The sequence below is a fragment of the Gopherus flavomarginatus genome, chromosome 5 (genome assembly GCF_025201925.1).
Source record: "Gopherus flavomarginatus isolate rGopFla2 chromosome 5, rGopFla2.mat.asm, whole genome shotgun sequence".
Lineage (NCBI taxonomy): Eukaryota > Metazoa > Chordata > Testudines > Testudinidae > Gopherus > Gopherus flavomarginatus.
The window spans coordinates 96,536,553-96,543,951 of record NC_066621.1 but is presented as its reverse complement, the minus strand read 5'-3'; positions in this window follow the sequence as shown (position 1 = coordinate 96,543,951).

Genomic DNA, 7,399 nt, shown 5'->3' with positions numbered 1-7,399 from the left:
GAGCAGTGCTTCTCAAAGCCGGTCTGCTGCTTGTTCAGAGAAAGTCCCTGGCAGGCCGGGCCAGTTTGTTTACCTGCCGTGTCGGCAGGTTTGGCCGATCGCCGCTCCCACTGGCTGCGGTTTGCCGTCCCAGGCCAATGGGGGCTGTGGGAAGTGGCGCGGGCCGCGGGATGTGTTGGCCGCCCTTCCCACAGCTCCCATTGGCCTGGAGCAGTGAACCGCAGCCAGTGGGAGCCACGATCAGCCGAACCTGCAGAAGCAGCAGGTAAACAAACTGGCCCTGCCTGCCAGGGGCTTTCCCTGAACAAGCAGCAGCCTGACTTTGAGAAGCACTGATCTAGAGCACTCACCTGCGATATGGAAGACATTGGTTCCATTCCCTCCTCAGCCTGATGGGGAGAAAGGAATTCACGAGCATCGACTTTCCAAAGTGCTGGGGGGTGCTCAACTTTCAGCTCAGCCCCACACTCCACCCCTTCCCCCAAGGCCCCACCCCCACCTCATCTTTTCCCACCCCACCTCTTCCCACCCTTGCATCTTCCCTTCCCCGCCCTGCCTCTTCCCACGCCATTCTACCCTCTCTCCCCGAGCGCACTGTGTTATCGCTCCTTCCCCTACTCCCAGAGCCTCCTGCACATCGTGAAACAGCTGATTGCAGTGGGGGAGATGCGCAGGGAGGAAGGAGGAAGCCCTGATTGGCGGAGTCCACTGGCAAGCAGGAGGTGCAGGGAGGAGGGAGAGATTCTGATAGGGGGACTGCCAGTGGGTGCTGAGCACCCACCATTTTTTTTCCTGTGGGTGCTCCAGCCCCACAGCAGAGCTCTAATCACTGGGCTGTGGGATATTCTGATTTGGGGGTGGAGGGGCTCCCTGAATCGCTCCTGTTAATACTGTTTTGCTATGAATAAATAGTAAAAGAGTGATTGGCTCCCAGAAGTTGTAGTTCAGTTGCCTCATGTCCTCATTCTCCTTTATGGGCCTGGTTCCTCAGCCAGACTGCATCTCCCATGATACTCCACAGCGGCTCAGTAGGAGGGTAAATCATGGGAGCTGTAGCCTGGCAGGAAGCCTGGCCAATCGAGGAGAATGGAGGCATGAGGCACTGCAGTGGCATTTCTCAGTTGAAATTTTCAGTTTTCAGACAAAAGTTTTCAGCTTTCAAGTTTTTGCCAAAAAGTCAAAATATTCTGTGCGGACAAAAAGGCCATCTTCTGACCAGCTCCGCTTCCAAGTGACATTTGAGGCTGCATGGGTGGATACTTGTCAATTGCTGGAAATGGACCATTTTCATTACCACTACAAACAGGTCTTTTTCTTTTCTGCTTATAATAGCTCACCTTAACTGATCACTCTCCTTATAGTGTGTATGGTAACACCCATTGTTTCATGTTCTCTGTGTGTGTATATATATATATATATATATCTTCCTAATGTATTTTCCACTGCATGCATCCGATGAAGCGGGCTGTAGCCCACAAAAGCTTATGCTCAAATAAATTTGTTAGTCTCTAAGGTACCACAAGTGCTCCTGTTCTTTTGCGGATACAGACTAACACGGCTGCTAATCTGAACCCTATCAAGGAACAGAAGTTCATCAACACTGATATAAATGAAACCAGCTGGCTGGCAGTGAGAACTCTAATACTTGCAGGTTTGGTGAGGCTTCCTCCTCCATAAGATTAAATTAAATAAATAATGAATGTGTCGAGTTGGGCTGAATTTATCCAAAGATCTCATGCATGAACTGATCAACTCTGATGGGCCACAGGAGCTGAATATGGATTAAAAAAAAATTTAAAAAACTACAAAACCAAATATAGCTGGAAGCAAATGCACTGTGTTTCTCTCAGTAAGCCTTGGAAGAGCTATTTAGGAGGAATTGGGAGGACTGGAGAGATCACATCATTGCTTAAGCATATAATTAAATAATAGCAGGCTATCAGCAGGCTTCCATTGTTATCACCGGAGGCAGCAACACACAGTAGCTAGTGCTGACTGAACTGGAGGTAAAAGTCACATCACTCATGGATGCCAATCTGGTGATGTGATCAGAGAAGCTTGGAAATGTATTGGGACTGATTTTCAATAACACCAACGCCCTTTCCACCATTATGACAGCATAAAGTGGCCTTAGTGTGCCTGAGAAGTCAGCCCAAAGTCAATAGGTGCTAATCGTGCAATGAGCCAAAAATTGCACTTACAGCCCATACCACACCTAGTCAGGGCAAAATTTGGACTTTGGTTGATTAGCCCATCAGTTTAATTGGAGATATCCAGAGTTCATTTACTCTGGGCTAAAAACACAGAATTTAGTGGGCTACAACAGCTGTTTGTTCTGATTGAAATATTTTTATTTGGATGTATTTTCAAGATGTTCTCTGATATCCAGAGCTAACACTTCAAATTTCGGGTCTATTGCATCCACCAAGATGTGACAGCAGCCAGAGTTGCTGGAAGGACTGCAAGAGGTGGAAGATTGGCCCAGACAGCCCTTCATGGTGGGGGCGACAGCCAGGTCAAATTTGAGTGAGTGGCAGTACAAGCTGGTGCATGGGGTCACTATGTCACACAAATTTGGCCAGGCCAGCCCTCCATCATGAAGGAGGAGTGGCCAGGTGACGGGAAAGGGCTCCGTTATGCCACCTGGTTCCAGTCACAGGTTACAAAATGGCTTCTAAAATACATAGGCCTGTTAACAATGTCTCCTATTTGAGGCCTTCTAACAATCCACATAGCTATTTCTCCCCTCCCCCCCACTCAGACTCTTATTTCTGAGTGTTCCTTGGACATTTCCTTTAGGATTTCCCTCTACCAGCTCAACCTCAGCATGTCTAAGCAGCCAGTGGTTTGGGGTAACACACATGAGATGCATTGCAAGTTAGCACACCATCAGAGTTCAGTTTCAAAGGCTTGTGCCCTTCCCTTTCTTCCTTCCTGACCATGAGACAGGCTGTGGAATGCTCAGGGTGAACTCCTGTCCCACTTCAAGTTAATGGCAAATATCCCATTCACTCTAATGGGACCAAGACTTCACTCTTGTCTATGGCCGCTATTGGCATCTAGCCAGGAGTGGCTCTTCTCTATTAGAGTTACCACAATGCCTAGTAATGCTGCTTCCCACTATTAGGGTAGTGCTACTGCAGGTCAGGGACAGTAACCAGAATGGACTAAGATGTACTTGTGGCTTTTTCACGTGCATGTCTTCAACATTTCCCTTCCTTCATAGCAGAGTTACTTCTGGCCACAGGATGGTGAGAAGAATTTGCTATTGTGGTGGAGAGGTAGCGGCTGACATTTTTAAAGCATATTAAAAACAAAGTGTGTAATAATAAAACCCAAGATTTGGCTGGTATAAGAGCTTGTTAAAAATCAGCCATCCTGTCTTGTTCTTACTGAAGCCAATGGCAATACTTCTGTTGGGAGTTTTGGTATGGACTTCAATAGGAGCAAAGTTAGCTTTAGCTAATAAAAAAGCTTATTATAAATTAAGTCTGTCACATAAAAAAAACCCTCAGGATTTGACTAATAAGAAGCCTATAAGAGCTCAAGCATTAGCAAATATAACACAAAGAGGCAAGTGTGATTTCTTTTTAAAAGTCATCTTTGACTCCTAAAATGAAAATATTTTTCTCAGGAAAAAGGATTGCTAAATACATAAAAGATGATGTGAAAGAGACTGCTATATGTTTCATTTGTAGCTTTTTTCATTTGTACTTGTCAGATGAAGGTTTACTTCCATGAACTCAGACGGTGATCGGATGAGAAGTCTCAGCTGAAGTTCCCAGTATTAGCAGAAGTATAATTGTTGCCTCTAATAACTCCATGTCTCAATCAGAAACAACCAAAATGAAATTATCCTACTGGAGAACATCCCATGCTCATTAGCTGAATGACTTGGCTGCATTTTAATGCAAATGAAAATAAAATTACAGGTACACTACGCAAACTCCTCGGGAGTAATAATGCCTTATTGCAAAAAGAAAGTCTTCCCATTCCCAAACTAAACTTTCGTATTTGTTTGTGGGGAGGTGTGTGTTGGGATTCTGAACTAAACTACCCAAAACATTAACCCACAGGAAACAAGTTTGCAATCTTCAGAAACTGTGGGCTACATTCTTCTTTCTGATCAGCCCCTTTGTGCCACTCAGGTAGTGCAAAGGACCTGAAATCTCCCTGTAACTGGCCAACAGAGAATTCCTTTAGTGGTGGAGAATTCTTAGCTCGCACCAAGCCAGAGGTGCTGACTCCTGCACCAACAGCTTTCAGTATAAAGGAGTCTGAGGAGAGGGAGGGGCTATGCTCCACTCCACTGATCCTGAGCTGGCATATGGCTCCTTACCAAACAGCTTTGACAGGCTTTTTCTGTTACGTTAAATCTCTCCAAATGTTGGGGGAAATTGCGTGAAATTCAGGTTTCACTACATGAACAGTCATTGAAAGCAAAGGAAGCTCAGGGGGAGTATACTGGTTGGCAAAGTATCATGAGTGCAAACCAAGTTTGAATCTCCAAACTCTCCAATCATTTATTTTAACCTGGGGTACAAATCAGATCAAGTAGTTTTGAAAAGAAACTGTCGAGCCCTAGTCAGATTTTATAGGAACAGCACATATGCTTCTGAATGTCTTGGCACTGTCCTGTGCCTTGTAAATCAAAAGTAGCTGATGGCAATTGAACAAGTGTCAATAAATCAGTTTGTAAGATCTAGATAAAATTTAAGGTGGCAATTATCTCAGAGCAGGGGACAGTGTCCCATCTCTGGCCATTAAAGTCGCAGTCTCAGATCGACTACATGCCATTATAGGCAGTGCCATCATACCATCCCCTCCAAAGAGGTTTTTTGTCCACACTGCTCCCCTTGGAAGGTTGTTCCAGAACTTCACCCCTAGAGTGGTTAGAAACCATCATCTAATTTCAAGCCTAAATTTGTTGATGGACGTTTTATATCCATGTGTTCTTGTGTCAACACTGGTGCTTGACTTAAATAATTCTTCTCCCTCCCTGGTATATATCCTTCTGATGTATTTATAGAGAGTGATCATATCTCTCCTCAGCCTTTGCTTGGTTAGGCTAAACAAGCCAAGCTCTTTGAGTCACCTCTTATAAGGTAGGTTTTCCATTCCCCTGATCATTCTAGTAGCCCTTCTCTGTACTTTTCATATTGGAAGCGTGTAAAGGTAGCATAAAGCCAACTTTGCAATGCCTTCTTGAGTTATGTTGTGTAATCCCGTGGCTCAGGCATCAACTCTGTATTAGATGCAATAGATGAAAAGGAAACTTTTGAATAGTAATCTATATTGAAATATATATATTTGTTAAAGGTAGATACTTTTACTTTAATTACACACACACTTCTTCAAGTGTTGAATGAAAATGACCTCCCTACAACTCAGCCTTGTCCTTCCTCTCTGTGTCAGTTTCTTTTCTTGAGTTGGCCAGTCCCATCCTCCAAACACATACAGCTCCTGTGGGTTATCCCTCTTCCCTACACCATGTAGCCACTGAGCAATTCCCACTTGGCTCCTGCTTCCAGCCATTCCCCCAACCCTTCAGAAATACTTTCCTTTAATTATTTGCTTGGAAAATCCAGTTATTTTTTCAAAACAAATTCTAGTAACTATTTTACAGGGAAAAAACGCTATTTCCCACTGGGCCATATTGCAGTCTGTGTTCTCCTGCACAAAGAGGACCGTAGGCATATCAGTTGTAAGTAAAAAGGGTTTTGCAGGTGCATACAGAGGAAAGAAGGCAACACGGTGTACTCCTGTGTTACCTTGTAGTGCTACTGGCATCAACAATTCCTCTTTGCTACAAGTGAGAATTAGGGGACATGGCATGGATCCTGGAACATTGGGTCAGAGTTGGAGAATAACCACTGAGGAGCAAAATGCTGCATATATAGTTTGATGCTAGTGTTGTTCAGATAATCTGCTGTGCATATATATGTATATACACACACACACACACATACACACACATATGGTATTCAGTTATACTCATTACTTTCAGAGCTACAAGGAACCTCTAAGGAACAACTGAGATACCCTGCTCCAGCTTTTGCAGATTTCTTATTCTAACTATTTTTACAGAGAGCAAGCTGCAAGGGGAGTTCTTCTGTCTGTAGCACAATGACAAACAAAGAGCCAGAATGAATACTGAACTGTGCACACTTATATAATAGATACACTTGCATATGCATTTGTGCTATGGTGTCTATATATGTACTGGCTGTGATTTTCAAAGCAGTACAGTAAAACTAATAGAAGATGTGTGGCTGAATCCCCTGCATTGCTTTGAAAATCTGAATCTGTGTTTGCACATGTGTATTGAAAGCAAAGTGGCAGAGACAATGAGAAAAATTAATGTATGCCTGGGAATGCCACAGAGTAAAAAAATTAAGGCTACAAAGTTGTTTTGAATCAAGTATTTCTGCTTTTGGTCACTGGTTTGATTTTTAGTTAAACAAATCCTTACTAGTAACTTCAATGAAAGAAATAAATAGGCAAAGCATGTGTGTGCATGCATGAAAACTCCCAAATTTAAAAGTTTTCAGTAAAAAAAAAACAAGTTTTAAGTTTTCGAGTAAAAGGCAAAATTTTCCATGAAAAGCAGATACTTTCCATGGACAATGTGACAATTGCAATCCCAATTTTCCATTGCAAAACAGCTTCAGCAGAAAATTTGTTATTCTTTATCTGACTGTTTTACAAATTTGCAGGCATTCAGTGAAGAGAGGAAGCATGGCCCCATGGTTAGAGCAGTAGCCTAGGATACAGGTCTGGTCTCTGCTCCACAGACTTCCTGTGTGGCCTTGGCAAGTCACATAGTCTTTCTGTGCCTCAGTTCCCCTTTTATAAATGGGAATAGGTGCAATTCCCTACCTCCCAAGGGTGTCCTGAGGACAACTAAACTGAAAATTGTGAGGTGCTCCGATACTACAGTAGTGGGAGCCATATGAAAACCTGAGACAATCAGGAAGCAGAAACAATGTCATGTGACTTAGGTGATCACAATGCCAAAACTAGCAAAAATGCTAAGAGCCAGATTCTGATACCTTCCATGATTAGTCCTGTCATAAGGTGGCCATTTCCCAGGTGCCCCCTCATGTCCTCAGGTTGGCTCTGCCTCAATTGCTCTCTTCTGGAGTCCCCAGCAACTCCTAGCAAGCTTTCCAAGTAAATTAACCCCTCAAGGGTTATTTATAGAATTATAAAAGATCTCACATTCATAATCCAGAATTCCCTAGCACCCTCCATCTTTCAAGTCCCAACAGTCCATAAACACACAAGTATGGCTCTGGCATCTGTCACTCCATTTAGATGTTTATATAGGCCTCCAGTATCTCTCACCCTACCTCACCTTTATGGCTCCAATGTCTTTCACCACTTGTCAATTCCCTGA